At 41.6% G+C, this 23,938-nt stretch overlaps 1 long non-coding RNA gene across 1 annotated transcript in view; it reads left to right on the top strand.

The window, feature by feature from the left end:
• Positions 1-16,195, top strand: part of LOC147032165 (uncharacterized) — a 52,225-nt gene extending 36,030 nt beyond the window's left edge. The window contains exons 2-4 of the long non-coding RNA XR_015051972.1: positions 7,653-7,801; positions 15,654-15,720; positions 15,923-16,195. This is a non-coding gene — a long non-coding RNA (uncharacterized LOC147032165). The remainder of the gene's footprint in view (positions 1-7,652; positions 7,802-15,653; positions 15,721-15,922) is intronic.
• Positions 16,196-23,938: the final 7,743 nt, after the last annotated feature.

Here is a 23,938-nt window from a genome sequence, read left to right as displayed (position 1 = left end):
AACATAACGACATTTTCAAAGTTGTCTTCAATGTAATGTTACCTATTTCCTTTCAATCTTTCTTTTAATGTCTTTATTCACTGGAGTTTAAGATCCATCCATCCATTAGGACCATACTTTGTGCAGAGCGTTGGTGCCGCCGAAGCAGTCTCCTTGTTTGTTGGGAACAATCCTGGACGGGTCGCCACTCCGACACAGTATACCAGCATGCTGGCACTCATTTTGCCGACCTCGGAAGGATGACAGGCAGAGTCAACCCCACCTGGTGTTAATTCAACAGCTGAGCGGGATTTGAACTCAGGACCCTAGGATCCCAAGCCCACTACCTTAACCATTAAGCGAACACCAGGCATAGTTTAAGATACAGTAACTAAAATATATAATTTTTTCAACCTACCTTATTCATTAAAATTTTTCATTTTATTACTTGTACTATACCGGTATACATATGTTTATAATAACTATGTTTGAAGGCTTTGTTAGTTTGATCTTTTATATATTTTTTAATATTGTAATACTGCATTACTCGTTTACAAAAAATATATGTACATATACATATATATATATATATATATATATATATATATTTAAAATGTATCAACTTTTGTTGTATTCATTATATTTTTATATTTTTCCACTATAAATTAATATTACTACGGATGTTCAAACAATATTTTCTCGGATCATAAACAAATAATAATATGGCACAAATATGGTACCGGTCCCTGGCACATTGGAAAAAAAACCTTCCGGTCCGCCACATCAGATCGTTTGAGAAGCACTGGGTTAGGTGATAACAACAAGCCGAATTTATTAAATTAAGGTATGTGCTCTTCCGAGTGCCCTTCTAGTTTGCTTTCCCATTGTTTGACACACTTGGTACTTTGAAGACACTTCTTGTCCTGTTGGTTCTTAGTTCTTGCAAGGCATTATATTTACTTTTAACGCAAGTGTTTTCAGCATAATAATCAAACCGATGGAAAATTGCATATTAAATGTAAGCAGATGGATCTATTCCCCAAAACTCTTGTGTTTCTGTGTCCAATTGCAATAAACAGTAAAAACTGTTTCAAAGAAAAGGATAATATATCCATGGGCAATATGACCTTTCACTGGTTAAGTTAAATACTACGACTTCCATTACAAGGAACTTCAACACAAGAGGAGGCCATTAGACCCATCAAAGCCCACACTAGTATTAGCAACCTTTGGTTGTTTGTCGGCGCTCTATCCTTTTTTATATTGGCCGAGTATCGAGCAAGGAAGTAGCATGTACCATTTTAAAGCATTTGGTATGACTTGACCTTGTCATACAAAAGTTGAGATAAGGCATCTTTTATGTCTTACTTTATGAGACAATACATTTGATTATCTCAAAGCATGCATGGTTTCTAAGGTTAGAAGATCATCAAATGGGAGAGATCTATGTACAATATTCAACAATGTTTTAGCATCCTTCAAGAAAATGATGCAGAAAATTAATGTTTAGTTTGCCTTATGTATTTTCTGTTTGACATATTGTTGAGCTGCAAAATATTCAGTCTGCACATCTGATCATGTGTGGTGGAATCTTTGTGCCACCTTTGATCTTTGGGCTTGAAGCAAGAAAGCCAAATTAAAAAGAAAAAAAACGAGAATTGAGTACGTTGTCCTCAGGCTATTCCAGGAGAACATTTATCAAAGTCTTGCAGGCGGCATGCATGTGTGACAACCTCTTGAGTAATTAGGACCCAGGGTCGCCGCATCAGGCTTGAACACCCCATTATTTAGAGAATCTGACATTTTCTTGCCCATGTATGCAGTGCCATGTTGTTGTATTATGGGATATCTCATAGCTTTAAGGAAAGCAGTCAATCAAAAAACTGTGGCGAAGGCATGTGTTGAGGATAAGAGTGAGTAAGAGTTCCATCCATTTCATTGCAGTTGAAAGAAATACACTAAATAGGTATCAGGTGAATTTGAAAAAATGGTTCCATCTGTTATGTTTCTATCCATGCAGAAGTCTAAGCTTTTGCACATTTATACTGTCCAGTCAGTTTTAAAATTCTCCATCAAAGTGGATGGAGAATCAACTACATGACATTAAAGGAGAAAATTTTGCAATGGCTTTATAAATCGATGCGCGGATTTCACATTTCTGAATCAAACAAATATAATTTCACGACTCCCAGGGTCCTTTATATACATGCATGTCTTGTTTATTTATAAGAAATGCATTGATATGGTCATTGTTTTAATATTGTTCAACTCAAAATGTTAAACCTCATTTAGAAAGAAGTAATTTGTGCACCAAACTATATGGCTAAATAAATTTATTTATCAACTGCATGTATAATATTGATATGTATACACAGAAGTGTGTTGGTCCTCCTTGATGTATAAATGCATATAAAAACATGCCATCAAATTTATGCTGTCCTCTTCACCTTGGCATGGCAGGGCGTTGTGGTTATGCACATTAAGTAATTTGTCAATGAAATAGTAGTGCCACATGAAGCCCCGTAAGCATGGGTTTACCCATTTAACCCTCACCTCATTTTTATGATTACAATTCCCCATATTTCAAAACCCAGTTTAAAATCAAACCATTCTGTTGAGCCAGGATCCACTGGCATGTGTTGGATCCAGTTCACGACATCTATGACTGTGTTCTCACAGGAGATGCCATTCCTATCTTCTCCCTCCCCCATTACTGGCTGAGCTGGCTGGGACTTTTGGAATTAAATTTTGCATGTATAATTGGTATAAAGACTATACGGGGTTGATCTAATTTTTTGACCTTGACCTACTTTTTAGATCATGTCCTAATTGTAGACAATTTCACTTTTTTCACCATAACTCGACAAAGATTTGTCCGATCAGAATGAAATTGCCTTTTCTAGATAGCCTAGAACAAGGCACATTTACAGTTTCTGTCTATCATACCCTCCGAGTTAAAGTTCAAGATCAAATGGAGATCTGAAAAAATGATTTAAATTTTTTTTTTTTTTGTCATTGCTAAATTTTGCCATTACGGAATCTCGAAGACCACTTGGCCCTCCCAAATGTCCTAACATCATAATAGTATACCTGCACTGATGTTGTGCACCTAATATTTTGTTAGTGTCCTTAAACTACTTTTTTCGGATTGTGACAACTCAACAAACCATTTTGATCGTAATCTGAATCATTTCCCTCTGATTTTCATGATGTTGACTTTTATGGATCGACAGTAGATGGGGACATATTTTCCTTATTTACACTCTATCCATAAATGTTGAAGGCCAAGGTCATATTGTGGGCCAAAAAGAATGTGGCCATCATTGGATCGTGGGTGATACCCTTGGTAATCGTTTTATGATCACAGATATCTAATTTTCTACTTTCCCTTAGCATGAAGTCCTATTTATTTATTTGCAAACCCTTTCACCTTGACCCATCCTTTTGTCATTACAGGCTTGTGGCTATAGTCTCGTAATAATTTAAGTATGTGATCGGTCTGTCTCGTTGGGCATCCATCCACAGTTTGTGCCCTCGTAATGGAATTTAGTGAATTAAATACATCATTGAGCAATGCGGATTGCTGTGCTTTGTGCCTAATGCCACCATTTTATTGTAATAAAACTGCATGCAAAATTGGTAGCTTGGGTATGGTTTATATTCCCACTCCCATGCTGCTAGAAAAACTTGAAAAACATTATCAAAGCATACAATTTACCATTTTTTCACGAGCAGTTTAAACATCGGCCAATCACCGCCAATCTATCTTTGGACAATGCCCCATGTATATAATAGGTGAGCTGAAGGTTCACGCACCCTGTGCAGGCGACGAACGGGTGTCGAAAATGTCACAGCATCCACGAGACAAATTACGACTATTGATTTCAACAAAATAAATTGGAGTTGAATTGGTGAAATTTGTAGAGTGGTTCCTGATGTGATATTTGCTGCAAAAGTCTCAAATATTGGGAGATAGATTAATGCAAATTATAATTGCCTCATCGACAAATTACATCATAGATCACATACAGGCACTAAATCAATTCAAAGAAAAATGGCAGGGTCACACAAGGCCTCTCTGCATTGCATTTGCACACTATGCAATGGTATTTGATTCAGTATAAATGTGCCATGTTGCAGTGCCATGTTGAAAAAAAAAAAATCCGGTTACACAAGGCCTCTCAGTGCCAATTCTGGCACACTGAGTATTTGAAAGTAAATACACTAATATAATGAAAGAAATAAACATAGACTGCACCGCTAGATTAAGCCATCATAAATGTCGTAAAAAGTAAAGAATAAAGGAGTGCAGCAGGATACCCTGACCAAAACTATTTACAACATGTATAGAAAATGTATTTTGATCCCTTCAGTGGATCAAAAAAGGATAGTAAGTCACATCATTTTGGAGAGTAGTTTAGCTACATATGATTTACCGATGATATAGTAGTTATTGCAGAAAATCTTGATAAATGGTAAACATGCTGATAGAACTTGCCAAAGCAAAAGCAAAAGGTGCAGCTCCTCTTTGCAAAGGACCCCATGGGACCTTTAACGTCCACCAACTTGTGCCAGCAGATGGGATACCCATTGTAACATACTGTTTTTTTTTTACTTTCTGAACAGCCTACATAACATTCATGGATAATTGATATAGTATTGAATATATTTATGACAACACATACACCTTCAAACAAAGCAAAGAATAGCATTGCTCCTCTTGACAGTGCAGACTTAGGATATCCTCATTTGAGAAAACCTTTGAAAGAGGAATAATTTTGATTGAAGCCTGCAATTATCAGATAGAGTAAGGCATTAAAAACACTACACTATGGTCTTGTTTTATATCTGAAGAATGTTTGTTTGAACGTTGGGAATATTTGTGGTCTGAAAAGCTATAAGATGTGAACGCTGCCATTGTTTTGTGAGCTGGAGAATTTGCTTCCAGTCCGTTGACTCCCAAAGGATGATCTCTGATCCTTGACAAATTGCCTTCTTACAACACAGCCTGCATTGTTTCACAACTAAACGGGTATTTTCCCTTTTGCTTACGGTTTAGATACAATCGTGGGTTCAACTCAATTGAGAGATGTTACTCATGCAAATGGGCAGGAAAAAGCTTATGTATTGCCTTTCCTCTTGGACCAAACCCCATTGGATTCCATTGGGAAGTTCTTCAGGGAGTTTCATGGGAGATTTGTGTTGCAGTCAAGTCTTCATTATTTACATAGTAGTAGGGTCAGATATTGACTTCCCATGGCCACTCAGAGCATAGGAAAATTTGATGGTGGATTTTGATTCTTTGGAGTACTTAACAAAAAAACATTTTTACGCCCCATGTCCCTCACGCAAAACATGGGCAAACTCCGTTAGTGGGCCAAATCCAAGATGGCCACTACCCGCGTGAGTAAAAAGTAGAATACGGTCGAAATTTTGAACAAAGGACATAGAAACACGTTTTTTGGGGGTTTTTTGTATACCTTGTCGAGGTTCGTGTGAGAGCTAACACACAACATACATCAAGGGGGACATGAGACAAGAGAGGAGGGAGTGGGAAGGACAAAACAGTGGGGAACAGAGACATTAGGAGATCTGTGGAAGGGAGAGGGATGGGATGGGGAACACGGGGCATACAAGATGGACATTACAAATCACATGATATGTCCAGGGATACGGCTCGGATTTCCTGTCTAGCATTGAGGACTTCCATCCATTGATGGGAGAGCAGAAGCAACATATCCAGGGTAGAGTGACCTGGTCTGAAACCAAATTGATGATCAGAAATCAAGCCATTGGAGAAGAGGAAGGATTTGATGTCTGAAGCGATGATGGATTCCATCACCTTACTGATGATTGGGAGAAGGCTAATTGGTCTGTAGTTGCAGGGATCTGTTTTTGCACCTTTTTTGTACAGGGCAGTGATGTTTGCTGATTTACAAGCAGATGGCAGATGACCTTGAGCAAATGAGAGGGTGAATAGCACAGATAGAGGGTGAGCAAGAGCAGAAGGCTTTGAGGACACGTGGGCTGATGCTGTCTGGAACGGTTGCAGAATCTGAGTGGAGGTTTGACAGCAAGCTCTCCACCTTGTCAGGAGAAAAGGACACAGAGTCCAGGGACAGTTGGGTGCGACTGGGTAAGGTGGGTAGAGAAAGTGATGGTTTTGGATACAAGATTTAGCTGCAAACACCGAGCTTATGCATTCAGCTTTTTCACGTGCGGTATCAGCAGTGCGGCCATTTGAGGTAGAGGAAGGAATGGAGGGGGAACATACACCAGAAACAGATTTGATTAGATGCCACCAATATTTTGAGGAGGGAGAGAGGTTTGAGAGTTCAGACTTGAGATGAGAAAGATGTTGTTTTCTGGCTCTCCTGAGGCTAGATACACACTCGTTCCGAGTTTTATGGAAAGAACTGAGATTACCCTCAGTTGGGTTTGCTTTCCATGAGGCAAAGGCAAGTTGTTTCAGGACAACTACCTCACCACAAGCTTCAGTAAACCAAGGGCAGGAGGAAGGGTAGGACAACTGAAGACAAGAGTGGATAAATCTGTGCATGAGGGAGAGCAAGTTTCTTTGAAAGAATTCCCAGGATGAGTTGATGTTGGAGAAAGTAGTGATAGGAAACCAGTATATAAGTTTGAGGGCTGCTTGGAGACCCTTCCAGTCGGCTTGAGTGAAATTCCAGACTCAACGGCGGTGAGGTGGTTCTCCGATAATAGCCAGAGAGATCTCCACTTTGACAAGGACGTGGTCAGAAGAACCGATTGGAGCGGAAAAAAGAGCAGCAGATATTGTCAGGGAAATTTGTCAAAATCAGATCCAGAAGAGGAGTACCATTGCTTGAGATCCGGGTAGGGAATTTGACCGATTGAGTCAGTCCCAATGAGTTGCATAAAGCTTTTGCTGAGGTGCCATGAGAGGTGAGAGGTGAGAGGTACCCACACCTAGCCAACTGGCATAATGACAATTGAAGTCGCCACATATGAGGAAGAGAGAGTTTGGATGAGAAGATAGAAGATGGTCCATGTTTTCGGATAGTGAGGTGTATATGGAGTCATCACTGTTAGGTTGACGGTACAGCACACATGTAAACATGAGGTGGGACTGGAGGGGAAGCCGTAGCCAGAGGTATTCCTTGGGGTGTGGGGGAGTGAGGGCAGTGCATGGAGAGTGAGGAATAGAGTCTTTGATGAAGAGAGCAACTCCTCCACCAGGAGGAGCAAATGAGAGGGTGAATGGAACCAACCTGTGGTGAAGTGATTTGAGTTTGGGTCATTTTGTAGTGATTTGAGGATGAGAAATGCAATGAAACACTCATTTTGAAGTTTTAGGTATAATTAAAGGTGAAAATAAATAATTGGTTCAAACAAATGCTTAAAAAGTGGGTGCTGGTTTGTAAAACAAATTTCTTTCTTTGAATGCCATAGTTTCTGCTCCAACTTACATGTATGTATGTATATTATGGTCTCGAACGTGATAAGTTATGCTGTCATACTATCGAGTTTAATTATGCAGCCATATTAATGATCTGTGATCAGATCCATTATGTGTAACAATCACTATCTGACTCTGATCATGATGAAAATTGGTCACTAGTAGAGAGGGAGTGGTCAGTCGGATGATTCGGGATCCTCAGATACCTTTATTTGTGCCATTGTGATGGGTAAAGCAGGTTTTGTGTGTCGTACCGGTCGACACCTGCCATTCCCGGGGTGCCAGGCATGAGTGAGTGGTGATGGATGCACTTTCTGGAGGAATTTCTTCTGTATGAAGGCTTCACATGCAGAATGTGCATCGTTAAGGAGTCATCTTGATCAGGTGAGAGGTTCATTGTTGTCTTGTTCTTCAAATTCTTAGCTTTAACCACTATTGCCTCTGCTGCTGTTAAACTCCTATTTTTAAAATCAGAATAGATATTATATTGCATTACAAACTGGACTATATCTGAGACGGCAGCATCTGTGGCAGGTAAACTTTCCCCACACTTCTGCAGAAGACAAAGCAGCTCTTTGTTGCCTGCAATTCCCTCATCGATTGTCTTTCTACAATGACCATAGTAGCCAGAATTGCTGTCGCATCCGATGAGAACATGGACCAATATGATCATCTCTGCCAATTCCGAGTTACAGATGGAGAGACAGAGCACGACGATGCTTCTTCTTGATACACAACAGCCCAGGTGTATGATGCGACACATATGCAGCCTATACATAGACATGATATCTTCACTGTCTATTATAACAGCCTCCTCATAGCCCATGTCTCTCAGTGCTCCATAGGTGGTGAACATTGCTGTATCTGCTTCCACCTGTTTACATTTGAAGTGCCTAATATCATCACTGGTTTTCAGCTGAGAACACTTGTTCCTCATACAATAAATTGCAACTTGCAGGGTATTGTTGGGAAGCATTTGCAAACACAACCTCGAGGAAGTCCTAGAGTCGCTTCTCGTTGCTATCATTGCACATTCGGGTCTTGAAGTCCGTGAGGGATGGGAATGGGTCGACAGACCTCATAAAGACATTGAGCACCTTACCCTGTAACTGACTTCTCTGTTTCCATTCACTGTCTTTGATGCTGTTGGATATATCGTAAAGGGTCATTGACACAAATGATTGTCTCTGCATCTGAGTGTATCGATAAGACCATCTTGATAATCTTCTGGGCATAGTCTCCTCATGAATATTTTCTCTTATCACCTTTCTCCCAATCCTTTGTGGTTGGTGTTGCAAGGTGCAAGATGAAGCCCATATCCACCATGGCTGTATAAGTGTTGGGAGGATCAATAGTTGACAGTGTCATCTTCTCCAGCAGCTTACACTCCTGTACCTTTCCCATTGGCTGTTGGCATTGAAGAGAACAATATTTTCCTCAATGATTCAGCTATCCATAATATGAGATAATTCCACTGCCCCCCCTCCACCCTCTCCTCGACTAGAGCAATGACAGCAGCCATCGCCTTATTTTCCCTCTTCTCGGTAGTGATCTTCTGGCCATCGCCGGTCTGTTTGGTTGATAGTGTTTTATCAAAGTTCAGAAGGGAACTGCAATGGACTCTATCGCAAATATTTTTGGATTTTGTGAATTCTCTCTCTTCCATCAATGTACCAAGTTTGTTCTCTCAATTCTTAGCGGCTGATTGAAAGTTGTCCACTAGGTCATCTGGCGCCATGATGCCAGACTGGAGAGTGTGGAGGGTTGGAGTGGTGAGATCGAAGGGGTCACATTCAAACTCCTCAAAACATGTGCTTAAGGCGCTGTCACACCTTGACGTTTTAGCCAGCAATGGCAACGTATAAAAATGTATGTAAAACGTTGGCATACGCTGAAGTTTTGAGGTTTTTTTTTAAAGTTTTGGTCGTATTCATAACGTGTTGGTCGTATGTATAACGTATTAGTAACGGACACAGAACGTTTTGTTGTCTTAAAGATAACTTATACCAACAAATGCTTAGCCTGTTGTCAGCGTTCACAACCTTTGCCCAACGATAGTATAACTTACGCATAGTGCGCTGCACGTATCGCCAACGAACTCGTGGCGTTCTCTGTTAAAAAGCTGCCGCACTCCGATTTAAATCATAACCGCCTGAAAATTGGAAGTGTCAACATCGCAGTCACACCTTGACGATTTAGCCAGCGAATGCCGACCTATGAAAAATGTGTCTAAAACGCTGGCACACGTCGGATACGGTATGGGTAAGTTGTGTATACGTTAGGAGCACGCTGAAAAACAATGAAGTACGCTGGCATATTCTGTGGTACGTCTAGTACGTCGTGAAATTTCGAGCATGCTGAAAATTGTACGACGTACTCGACGTATGGCTCACAAGTTCTGCATACGCTGGCATAAGTTCTCTGCACGCTCCGCGATCGTTGTCACACGTCGGACACACGTTACTTGTAAGTTACTCATAAGTCGAAACACGTCGAGGTAATGTTTAGCATACCCGAAACTTAATTTTTAACCTATGAGTAACGTGCTTTGAACCTATGAGTAGCGTGCTTTGAACCTATGAGTAGCGTGCTTTGAACCTATGTGTAACGTATCTCAAACGCACATTGTCGTATGTAGACGAATTTGATTGACGTCTTCCAGACGACCACAGAACTTACTGAACGTGTTTCTAACTTATATCTACCGTATAGTATAATGGCGATTTGACAGCGTTTAGGGGAATTGGTATATACAAATGGGCTTCACAAGAGGAATCTGTCAGTGTTCCAGACTCCATGTTGAGTAGATGTTAATGTCAGTAGTATCAGTAGTAGTAGTATTAGGTGAGCGTGTCAGTAGTAGTAGTAGTAGTATTTGTAGTAGTAGTAGTAGTAGTAGTAGTAGTCGGTCCATGTCAGTAGTAGTAGTAGTAGTAGTAGTAGTAGTAGTAGTCGGTCCATGTCAGTAGTAGTAGGTGAGCGTGATGGGGAAGCTGTGGGTGATGATGGATCCTCGTTGCGTCCACGAATAGGAGACTACTTTGCACCATTGTTCGATGTTCTTTTCGGCTAATTTTTATCTTGCCAAAACGAAGTTTTTGCAAGATATGTTAGTCAGCTTGTATTTTTTTTGTTTGTCTGTAATCACGTATAATAAATTCTGCAGAGCACAGTTATCATTGGAAATTTTTGTAACTTCGCGTATCAGAGGCCTATAGAGGTCCCTTTCAGCGCATAAAATTTTGAAGGTCAAGGTCAAAGGTCAAGGTCACTTTGTCGCAAATCAGGGGAGTCGACAAAACCCTTATTTTTTGAGTAATTTTGATCGGATCGTCTTCAAACTTCATGGGAATATAGTTCATGGTCTGGCGCTCAGCTGATTAATTTTTGGTGGCGATTGTCCTTGACCTTCATGGTTAGCGCCTCAGGTCAAACATATTTGACCCCAAGGTTAAATTTTCAAGTTTTAGGAACCATATCGTGTAGTACCTCAAATTGAACACCTCGATGAGTGCTTTCTAGATATGTCAAGCTTGAGACATTATGACGTCATTTGGTGACGTTATGAGGCAAACGCATATTTTTCATGGTTACTCTGGATAACGATTCTCATCGGAATCTCTCGTAGGCAGATATTCCTCAAGGAATCGCTCCTGGTGGATAGCAGCTCTGTTCACCTCAGTGTGACCTTAAAGAAGTCACACGTGGTCACCTTTTGGCAAGATACGGGTCACCCTGCGGGTGACATTGGTTTATTTTTTTCTCATTCCCACAATGAAATATTTTTTTGTTTCAGTTTTTAAAGTATTCAAAACGACTTTGACAAATGCATAATGTACTAGTAATGAACACAGAACGCTTCGATAACTTATAGATAAGTTATACCAACGATTGATTAGCGTGTTTTAGGCATCCACAACCTATGCCCAACGATAGTCTAACGTTTGCATAGCGTGGCAGCGTATCGTCGACGATTACGTGAGGTTTTCTATTCATAGGCTGCAACCTCAATTTTAATAAATGCCTGTCACTCGTCTATTGTTTTTGGACGCTGGTGCTCGGCAATTGAAATCGTTTCCATTGAACGAGTTAAATCGCTTCCACAGCACTGCAGTCATGGCACCAACAGTAGCAAGGCTCAGTGCCAGCCTCATGCCAGGCTCAAGCAGATCCCTGTAGAAGGTGTACTGCTTGGTTATCCTTGGACCCACTCTGGCGAGCAGCTCGTCGAACATCGCTGGGGGCATTCGCAGGAAGTTGGTGAAGGATGCATGGTCCTCGTTCCGGAGTTCCACCATGAGCTGGTCATATATGCCGTAATGGCGTCGCCTCCCGATCCATGGTCTGACCCAGTTCCTTCTCCTCCGTTCACGTCTTCTTCTCCCGGCTCTATTGGCACGCAACTGGTGCAGTGTCAACTAGATGAGGTCATGTTGATGTTGGAGGACAGGTAGGTATTGTCATCTCAGCCTTGCCGTATCCTCCATCTCTCGGAATGTCATGGACATGTACTCACCACGAAGTCTAAAAAAAAGACGGGTTCCTCCTGCGAAGCCCCTTTTTATATACCAATTCCCCTAATCGCTGCTAATACGCCATTATACGGTATCTGGAAGTTAGAAACGCGTTCAGCAAGTTCTGTGGTCGTCCTGAAGACGTCAAATACGTCTACATACGTATTTGTGCATAGGACATGCTTTACAAATAATTCCCAAGCACGTTACTCATAGGTTATAAATAAGTCACGGGTACCCTAAACATTACTTTGACGTGTTTCGACGTATGAGGAACTTTCAAGTAATGTGTTGTGAAGTGTGAACAACATTCGTGTGGCGTGCTTACAAAACGTTACTCATAGGTTAGAAATGCGTTTTGGGTACGCTAAACATTACCTCGACGTGTTTCAACTTATGAGTAACTTACAAGTAACGTGTGTCGACGTGTATCAATGATCGCATAACGTGCCTTCAACTTATGGCCATCGTAGCGGAGCGTGTGAGTCATACGCCGGCATACGTCGTAAAATTTCAAGCATGCAAAAATTTGAGGACAACCCAAAAGTACGTTTAAAGCCAGCGTACTAGGACGTATGGCAGTGTTTTTTAGCGTGCTCTTAACGTATACAAAACGTACCCATAACGTATTCGACGTGTGCCAGCATTTTAGACAAACTTTTCATAAATCGGCATACGCTGACTAAATCGTCAAGGTGTGACAGCAGATTTAGATCTTGGACAGCTTGTTCATCAGCTTTCGTGTGAGTTTGTGTGCACTCGGCATGTCTATTTCATCTTGAATTGCATCTGGTGTGGTGTTTAATACAAACTCGCAGTCGGAAGATGTTGTTGACATTTCTTGTACTTGCCAGTAGCTGCTTTTCATTTTTGAGGATAGCGAGCCAGCCCGACTTCATCTTCAAGTCTTTGTTCATCGTGGACTCCATCCATATGTCTAGAGCGAGAGTTCAGTTTGGATTGCCAGTTTTTGACTGAGCAAACATGCCACTTGCCATGAACTCCTCCTGCTCTGCTGGCAGTGTACATAGCATGACCAGAAGTCTGGAAGCCACCGACCATATTTGTCATTGTCATATATTTGCATCCATGGGAGCATGTGTATGCCTGGTGTTGCCTTAATGGTTGGGGTGGTGGGCTTGGGATCCAAGGATCTGAATTCAAATCCCACTTGGCTGTTGAATTATTACCAGGTGGGGTTGACTCTGCCTGTCATCCTTCCGAGGTCGGAAAAATGAGTGCCAGCTTGCTGGTATCCTGTGTTGGAGTGGTAACCTGTCCAGGATTGTGCCCAATAGCCAAGGAGACTGCTTAGGCAGCACCAATGCTCTGCACAAGTATGGTCCCAATGGATGGAGCATGTGTTGCAAAGATGACTTGAACTCTTCCCAATTGTGACTCCAGAGTGAGTGGATGTTCATCATCAGAACCTTGACCATCTCCAAGAAACTGATCCAGTATTTTGCCATATTGGATTGATCGCATTGTGCGAACAACTCATTGAGGAATGTGCTCAGATCTTTGTCTGCCTCAAGCTGAGCATGACGAGCCACCAGGTCAGCTTGGGAAGAGGTCAGTGGAGCTCATAGCTGATCCAGACCAATCCATATATTTTCTGACAGCTCCGAATCTTTCAGGTATTTCTTCAGTACATGATGCCTGAGCACCTCATATACGAGGGACAAACATTGAACTGCATGGTTGCAGTGTTTTCCCTTCAGAGCTTGATTGATGTGGACATCTACGTAGCAGCTACCAGGACATCTGAGAGCCCAGAACCTTTGAAATGCTTGTAAATGGAAAAAATAAGACACCTGAATATGGAACAGCCACGTAAAGGGTATGATTTTGCTAAGGTTATCTGTGTTCTCAGACTTGAGTTCAGGAAGATGGACGTAAACCGGCTGATCCCCAACCAAGAATGCAAATGGCATGTTTTTCTCTGCAATGGCAATTGTGAGCTTACACATCACATCATTATACATCACAGCTTGGCACTTCTTGTTGTTCAATTGCTGGTCGAGAACCGTTACTTTGTGTATGAGCCAATGCATTGATGACTGCATTTCCTGTGTGATAAGTATCATGTTTCATGTCTGCATCGGGACTCTCTCTCACCGATGGTTCACAATGGTTCACAGTTTTATATGGGGTGACACGTTGCATTGCAGACCCGATGTCTTTCAGTGAAGATTACAGTTGCTTGGTGTTGGTTGGTGTTCTTATTTTTAATTTCCAGAGACATAGGTTGAACGTTCATTACATTTGTGCGATGTGCTTGGCCAGCTCCAGTGAGGGTATCATTCTTTAAGTCATCGTTATCAACTTCAGTGATCTCATATGGGCAAGACAAAGAAAGTTGAAGGTCATGCAATTTCCAAACATCAAGAAGGAGCAGAATATCATCATAGCTTATCCCGATCCCATCTTTATGCATTGTGTCAACTATTTCTTTGTTCGTCATTAGGCCATGGATGGTCACCGCCAGATTAGTATGGAATGTTGTGCATTTCCCAGTCACGTGGCTGGTTATCATAGATGCAAGTGCTCAGACCCTCGGAATGTATTCAGTGGGAGACATTCGTGGTTGTTTCAGTTACGTGAGGAGCTTCAATAGGAGCTTATTAAGGTCTTCTTTGTCCTTGAGCTCAGTGATATGTGGAGGCCATGGTATTGTCTTGATGTATTGGATCTGCTCTCTCAAGTGCCCTACCACCTTCATAACCAGCTTCTCATCACTAATGCCCCATTAAGAGATGGCAGCTTTGAGGTATGTGCCTCCCACCACCATGTCATACAACAGCTCTCACATTCCTCTGCTGCCTTACATGGAACCCAATGCTGTCACCATACTACTTCACCAAGATTTCCTTTGCCGAGCTCGACTTCATACCTGACGTGTCTCAGCCGAAGTTTGCGATGATGCAAACTTTAGGATTGCAAGCAGTGAGGATGCTTTGTACTGTTTGCAGCTCATCCTCCTCGAAGATGACCATACACACTTGATCATACAACATATGCTGAGCCTCACCCAATTGGACACCTTGGAGGTGTAAGTGTCTACGATCAGTAATTACTTAAGTCATTACAAGTATTTGGCCAACAGCGGTGATGATAACGAATTTATATTGCAAATGCATCAGCAGTGGCATCAACGACTTTAACAAATCGATTCCATATTTTAGCATCATCCAAGAAGAGGATGTGACTTTATAACTGATTGAATGCTGCCATTGACGATGTCAGGTACCATTGACTTCTGGCATGTCCACTATGTTTCGCATCCTTACACTTCATGCACCCAATGTAGAGGTGCTTCTCATGCAGTAAACCTGTTCTGGAGAGCGTCTTTGGGGCGCTTGGCTCACATTGGGGCTGCACGTCAAGAGACACCAACCCAGGTGTCAGTCTCACTGTTTGCTTTTTTTATCGACTTTTTTTTTTTAGCTTGAGGTAACTTTGCAAAGTTAGAGAGTTCGAATACATGAGTTATGTATATGTAAACGTAAGACCCTGCGTCCAATCCACTGTGTCATACGCATCACCGAACTTGTCCAAATCTTGCCATTGTTTTGATTTTTCGTCCAGGCTTTTCCATTTCACCATCATCATCCTATCAATAGCATTACCACGACCACAGTCATATACAATGACGTTTTCAAGTTTGCTACATTTTGGATTGCTTTCAGCTGATTCACAGGTATTCTCATGATCACCAACAGAATCTGACATTTTGTGCTCAGACCAAGCATTTGGGTCGTGGAGGGATCGGGATGACTGCCCCACCCGGTGAGCAAAGAGGCAGATGACCTCATCATTTCTCTCCTCTTTCTACGCTCATGTTCTCCTTCCGCTGTTGGCCTGATTGGGTACCCATGTCTTATGTATAGCCGGTAAGGCATAGAGTTAAGTTCTGCTTCTTGTCCATTTTATTTCCTGTACTCGCTTGCACTCTTCATTGCGTCATACACCCACCCACCTGTGTTCTCAGACTTGAGCTCAGGAAGATGGATGTAAACCGGCTGATCCCCAACCAAGAATGCAAATGCAGCTCGATCGAGAACTGTTAACTCCTTGATCATACAACCATATGAATCCACAAATCATGAATCCAGCCTACTCTTCTGCTAGCACTCAGCTGGTGGATGTTAAAGGTCCCTCAGTAGCTTCCCCCAAAAATGAATGCCTATTATCCTTGTGTACATTTTTTTTTTTAAACTGCATTTTCCCTTTTTGATGATTGCTTGTGTATTAAAACACTGCATCTCACGCTATCTTTGCATTTTACATTGTTCTGTAAATAATTAATCCACTTTTGTTGAACTTCATTTTCAATTTGTCTGTGTTTGTCTTTTTCCCATTGGTCCAGCGCTGTTCACACTTAAGTTAGCCTGGGAGGTTATAATTCCACAATTAATTGGCTTTCATCCAAGTCCGGTATGCACTAGCGGTTGCTTGACTACCCCAGTTAACATCTAATTAAGGATAAGCTTAGTGCAGAGTTGAGGGCGTGTCCCCCGATCAGGAGACCGCATTACCTCTAGTTAAATGGAAATTATACGGAGGATACGAGAGCACGTGGTTGACTAATTGGCATCTGCGGTGGCCTTGCAACCCAGCACAACAGCCTCAGGTTCGGAAAGTCCGAGGGGAACCAAGGATACCCCCTCATAGCGGACCCAGAACCTGTGACCGTAACAACATAATACTGTGTTTTTATTTTTTTGGAATTTCCTTACATCTTCCCAACTTCCAATTCCTAACCTTGGGGTTGATGCTACTCCAAGATGTACTGCACTGACTCCGAAGCAGTTGCAGCATACGGGCAGAGACAAACAAATCTGGAAGCAAATAAATTTTATTTTAGTCTTATTTTGCATTTTTAGGCAGCAATTATGTATTTTCACCTTTAATTATACCTTGAAACATCAAAATGAGTCTTCCATTGCAATTCTCGTCTGGAAATCACAACAAAATGACCCATCAAATGTGTTTCTATGTCCAATGGTTCAAAATTTCGACCATATTATACTTTTTACTCATGTGGGTGGTGGCCATCTTGGATTTGGTCCTCTTGCAGAGTTTGCCCACATTTTCACTCAGGACAAATGCAGGCCTATTTTTTCTAAGTACTCCAAAGAATCAAAATCCAACATCAAACTTTCTTATGCTCTGAGTGGTCACAGGTAGTCAATATATGACCCGACTCGAGGGCGTCAAAATAATTATACTTTTGAAGCCTCACCAGCAAGATGCCTCAGAGATGAATATTTATCAAGTTTTTATTTGAGTCTTGATTCAATGAAATCTGATAATAAACTTCCTGGTTCTTTACGAAGGAACTTATGATTCAACATTCTGACTGAAGAAGAAAAACATATTCATGACAACTCGTACATCTTCAAATAAAGCAAGGAATAGCTTTGCTTACTCCCTTTGTAGGTGCAGACTCAGGCTATCATCATTTTGGAAAGCCTTTGAAAAGGAAAAAGTCTTCATGGTTCTTCACAGAGAGAATGTTGCATCATAAGGTATGCCATATGAATCCACAAATCATGAATCCAGCCTACTCTTCTGCTAGCACTCAGCTTGTTTGGTGTTTAAGGTCCCTCAATAGCTTCCCCCAAAAATGAACAAGCCATTGTTTGCCAGTGCCCAGGTCGATTTCCAAACTCCATTCTCCTGTTCTGTGCTATTGCTCACCATAACCTAAGAGCAATATAAAGTATTATGACCAAGCAGAAAGAATGTATGTTTGATCGAGGGGTTCTCTCACCTGGCGATTAGTGTCAGGTAATGCCAAGCTTGAGTGCCCTTCTGGAAAGGGATTGACTCTTCATTATGATTGCGTTGACTCTTTTACGGCCATGCATCGACAGGCTTTTGCAAGCCTCATGTGTCCATTGTCCACAGCTTGGCGACCAAACTTGGAACAGCACGCAATGAGAAGGTTTGACAAAGTAACTGGAATTTCTGAGGGTTTCTTCAAAATCAAATAAAGACATGCATGTGGGTGATGTGGAAGTTAAAAATTCACTCACGTCCCGAGTCAGTGGGAGGCTTTTCAAAATGAAAAAAAAACACTTTCTGATTTACAGCATCCTCTCAGGAAAAGCTGATGAATGGAAGAGAAAAATCCACAAAGTTTATTTTGTTTGGCCATCTCATTTCCAGAACCCCACCAAATTCACCAAGGGGTTTTTACAAGATAAATAGATGCCTTGAACTCGAGATGGTGCAAGTATTCAACATCCCAATTTTAGAAATGGAAAACTTTACACTGAAAATTTTCATGATATACCGTTTTGGAGAGAAGTTTCCAACATCGGCTTAATCTTCATTTCACAATTTACCTGGCATAAAAATAATGATGATAATATACAGGCATTTTCATCACATAAAATATTATGTGGACTGAGGTGTGAATCCATAGTTAGACTGTGGTAAGTATAACATTGTCAGTGTGTTTCGAGTAGGTTAGATTGCCATGTGTCAGGGACCTGCCAGAGAAGACGTTTTGTAAAATGTGATGCTGATTGGGCAGCATATGTGATTTATAGAAATGATAGTTAGGGTAATATTGTATGCGTAAACACCTCTTGTTTGTGAATGGGGCTAGGCCATAAAAAGGCATGGAAAAGCATCACACGCTCCAAAAAGGCTGATCATGATCTCTCTTACTGGTGTGTGTATGCCATGGTGGTGTATTGCACCGTCGGGCCTGGAAGAGGGTGATAGACTTTTAATTTTATTGGGGCTGCCTTGTGAGTTGGACGGTCCAGAGGATGACTCCTTCCAGAAGGACCAGAGAAAGCCAGTCGCCAACTCCGTATCCTCCATTGCGCAACATCCTTCCTTGGCAAACCGGAGCTCCGAACCATATACAAAGCTTTCATCCACAACCTTATGGAGTACTGCTCTTCCCTCTGGGCTGGTGCTCGCGCCTCGCATCTAGCTCGGCTTCACGCTCTGGAAACCAAGGTATTTAGGATCATTGGTATCTCCCACGATGAAGCTGTCTCTGTCTTCCGGTCTCTCTCTCTCTCTTTCACCACAGGCAAGTCAGTGGTCTTTTTGTCTTCCACTGTCTCCTCTCCGGCCTTGCCCCCCTGCTTTGCCTATGATCTGTCCCCCACCCATATTTCCACAGGGTGCTCAAGATCTGCCAGCAACCTCCTTCTGGTGAAAATGCCAAAATCAAGAATTACTGCTCATCTTCACTCTTTTACTCCTCTTTAACAAACCCCCAAACTCTCTTCAAACCCACTCTTCCCTCCAGATCCTTCAAAACAGATATTCACCACGATCTCGTATCTTCCCCCATACAAAACCATTATCATTTCCACCCCCGTTAATCCACCACAAACGCACCTCGTTCAAATTCCCTGCTTTCCTTCCTGTAATATCCTGTAATGTCAATCTTGCTTACCCGGTGTATGCGCCCCATCCCTCTCCCTTCCACAGATCTCCTCATATCTGTTCCCGACTGTTTTTTTTATTCCCTCTCCTGCCCTTCTTGTCTCCTGCTCCCTTTGTTATATGCTCTGTGTGTCAGATAACAAAGTATACAAAAAAAGGACTGGTGTGGAGAAGCATGGAGGACAAGTCCAAAGAAGGAGCTCATGTGAAGAGACTTTGGACAAAGGCAGAGAGAATGACCTGAGTCCGAAGAAGAAATGAAGGAAGGATCAGTTGAAGAAGTACCGACACACAGAGAATGGAGGGGAGACCAGGAGAAGCTCAAAAGGAAGGGTCTTGGACAAAGAACAGAGTTGAAGTGGGGCCTTTTTGGAAAAGAAGACCGCTCTCTGTTCTTTGGCACTCCTCATCATTGCCTCTCATCATATTGGGTGATCCTTGTCACAAGCGCTCCTCATCGCTGGCTTGCCTTCTCTTTGGGCTCACTTAATCGCTGGCTTTCTTTGTCTCTCACTCAGCATTGCTCTGCGTTGTTTGCTCAGGGAGGATGGCTCTGAAATGTAGATGCTGTTCCAAAATGCACCATTGCCTTCCACTCCAAGCATCGGAAAGGGAAGTCTTCACCTACAACTCTATAGTTTGTGAAAGTGTGATCTGTGATGTGTAGTGTGGGTTAGGTATTATTTATTTATATTCATCATTGTACATAAGTTGGCATGTCCCCATTTTCCCTCTTTGTGTCTGTTTCACTTGGACTGTTCCAAACTACTTGTCCCATCAACCTTATTCCCATATACTCTTTGTAAATAAACCCTTAAAAGAGAAGATAAGGTGTTCCACCACTCTGCTTCCCATGCATGCCTCCACCCCAAATTTAGTTAATTTGGGCGATTTTGGGGAACGTTAAAGAGTAGATTAATTTTGTGAAAGCAGTAGTAAGAGATCATTTTGGAAATCAGCGGAGGCATTTGTAAGACCTCCGGCACAGGGGCAAACACATTAGTGAGCCTCAGACGCGACAATTTATCACATTATACATACATGACACAATTACAATTCAAATCAGTGCACACATTGTGAAAGTATATCACACGCGAGTTTTCCGTATGCCTGTGGCATTTTAAAAATAATTTGGGTTCAGTGAAAATAATTTGGTTCAAAAAGAATTTAGAGTAAAATTTTTGAAAAAGGATTATATTGAACCACTTCATACTACAAATAACTTCAACGTTTCGCTAATTTCTTTAATCGATAATTTTTATTGCAGCTCATTGCCTTAATGTACAGTGGTTGCAAAAGTATTCACATCCCCCCCAACCCCTTCAAAGTTTTCACATTTTGATGCCACCTGAGCATATTTCATGATGCTTTCAAATCAAACTTAATATATAGTCTTCACAAACTACTCCATCGTGATAAAACTAAAAAATGCAGATAAAATATGAATAGGTTAGATTAACAGGGAAAATCAGATGAGTCTCAGTTGATTAAGTTTATTCAACCCCTTTGCCTAATTAACCCTAAATCACATCAGGAGCAATTTCTTTGTTTGAAAGGTTACAAAATAAGTGCAATAGGTTTCACCTGTATGTTATCAGTGGTTTAACTTAAAAATTAAGCTCCCCCACTTATTGAAGAAGTTTTAAGGTGCAACTCACCTGGTCAACCAACAAGACAAACATGAAGACCAAGGAGCTTTTCAAAGAAGTCAGACATAAAGTGGTGGAGAAGTATCATTCAGGAGAGGGTGAGAAGAAGATTTCAAAGTCACTCATTATCCCTTTGAATACGGTGAAATCCATTATTAAGAAGTGGAAGACGTATCATACCACCCAGTCTTCACCCAGATCAGGTCGCCCATCCAAAGAACGATCTGCTAGGCTCTATATCCGAGATGGAGGTCACTGTTCATCAATCAACAATATCATCAACCCCCCCCCCACCCTCACTCCCATCCCACCATTGTACCTTCTGCCAGGTGCTATCCTCCCTGGTGATTTGTGGTTGGGAAATAAATTCTGTTAAATTCGTGCTCAGGTTCTCGTGTGCTTCTTCAATTGCCACACATGTGAGCCACCTCCATTTGGTTTGAACGCAGTAATAGATCATTTTGCTTCATCATGAGATTAACACCTCCCACTGCAATGCGGTCATTGGCACTACAATATGTAGGTACTGGAGATAGGAAAGTGGATGTAAATAATTCAAAGTTGTGGGTTGGCAGTGGAGATGGCAAAGTCCAAGGTGTGTATAAATAAATTAATAATTCATCTGTTGAATATAGGTCGTAGAATGGTAAAAGGTATGCAACGGATGGTATTTGCTAGTAAACAAACAAATAATTCAAAGTGGTATGTAGATGTACAGCTCGTGGACAAAAATGGAAACACCAAGTACCCAGGCTGTACAACAGGTATATGTAGAATGGTGCTGCCACACATATGTAACTGGCATGTGAAATATGCAAATCTCTTCAAAGCAGTCCTCACGATATATATGCAGGCTCTGGCTTGGGTCTGGTTTAAGAGCCAGCAAGACCGGAAGAGGAGAACTCAGTGACTTTGAACGGGGTGGAATTGTTTGTGTGCGTTTGGCAGGCGCTTCACTGACAAAGGCTGCAGAAATTGCTAACGTGTCATGAGGAACTGTCTCGAAGGTGATGTCAGCCTGGGAAAAATAAGGAAAGACATCATAATTGAAGAACAACAGTGGATGAAAGTAAGTGACATTCTGGTGGTGTTTACATACTCGACAAGCACAATTCACGGGCATTAGTCTGGACTGTGAAGTGAAACAGGAGAGCAATGGCAGACAAACTGTGTGCAGAGTTCAACATATGTGGCTCTTGAGCACTCTGTATCATCATAAATGGTCAGAAGGCAACGTCACAGAGTGGAATACCAGTGCTGAATTGTTATGCACAAACTACTCAATACCCCTGGCAACACTCATTTGAGGAATGTGATATGTCCTGATGAGTCCTTCTTCACCATGTTCTCGACGGAATGGACATGTGCATGTGCGGCGACAGCCCAGGGGGCTTTACAGTCCCGACTGCCTGGTACAACAAGTAAAATATTCTGCTGGTTCCATAATGGTGTGGGCACATTTTGCTGGCATGGTCTGGTTACACTCATTCCATTTGAAGGCAGTGTGATGCAGCATGCTATGTTACCACCCTGAGTGATCATCTGCATCCTATGATACAGAATTTTTGCCTGTTGGGATAGGCGTCTTTCAGGAAGACAATGCTACAGTCCACAAGGCATGTGTTGTCACTGATTGGTTTGTGGAGCACAAGGACAAAGTTACCCATCTTCCATGGCCCTTACAATCACCGGACCTCAATCACATTCAGCATTTATGGGACTGGCGGGAGAAGAGCCTGAGACAGAGCTTTCCACCCCCATCAAACTGACGTGAAGTGGAGGACTTCCTTGTGGAAGAACGGTGCCACATTCCTGCAGAATAGTTCTAGACCCATGTTGACTCCATGCCACGTTGTATCCATGTCGTCCTGGGTGCATGTGGTCGCTCAACACCCTACTAAGTGGCATTCTGTTGTGGTTTACTTTTTTTTTGTCCACTACCTATAGGTTTAGAATGGTACAAGGTATATAAATAAATAAATAATTCAATATCAGATAGGTCAGTAGTGGTGATGGTAAAGTGCATACAAATAAATAAATAATTAAATGTTGTGTATTGGTCGTAAAGATGGTGAGGTGGACATAGATAATTAAATATTGAGAAATCTTGTGTTGCTCGTGCAGATGGTAAAGTGTATATGAATAAATAATGGTTCCCACAAGTATATGCAATACTGTAATATTCTCCATAATTTTTTTTTTTTTTAACATTCCAAAAATTCCAAATTGGCTCAGATCCCAAAATCATTTGACATGCCTCATTCCCAGATGTTATTGCAGAAATGTGCAGAATAGGAAAGAAGCACGTACGGTCATTATGGAGTATATGTTCCAGACGGACCCACGGACACCCAAAATAAAAGCCCCCAACCAGGCAGATGCCCGTTTAGGGAATCAAAACTGAAAGGGGTTCCCAATGTTAAACTTTCTGTGGGTGTTTTGTGTTTCATGTCCATTGTTCTCTGCAAACTCTTAGAATAATGCTAAATTTTATTGATGATTATTCACTGTTTGGGGTGGTGAGGAATTTATTGACTTCATGAGCTTGTATAACCACAAAGTTCATGCAAGTTGTAAAAGTTAACGTTAACGAGCTAAATCAGATGAAGAATGCGAATTGTAATTATTGTAAATATGTGTGCAGGAGTTAAATAAATAAATTGCTTTTTTGAATGCTCTGAATTCTCTCTTCTGTCCATGTCCACAGTAAGTGGCTGAACTCAAGGAAAGTGAATATATGGTCACATTATGTCGCTCGGCTCATCCTTATGATTGTATTGTGGAAAGAAGGTCTCCAAGACGATCGTGGCTACAGCACGTCGTAACTTTGGGAAAGTCAATTGGACCTCTGGGACTGAGCAGTCACCAGTTCTCACGACACCTAACATTGATAACGTAGGTTTCCCTAATTTATTGCAATTTTGCCCTGCATCCCCCAC

This window comes from Eptatretus burgeri, chromosome 2, assembly GCF_056783735.1.
Source record: "Eptatretus burgeri isolate ZD-2024b chromosome 2, Ebu_testis_v1, whole genome shotgun sequence".
Lineage (NCBI taxonomy): Eukaryota > Metazoa > Chordata > Myxini > Myxiniformes > Myxinidae > Eptatretus > Eptatretus burgeri.
This window is presented reverse-complemented; position numbering and strand designations above follow the sequence as displayed.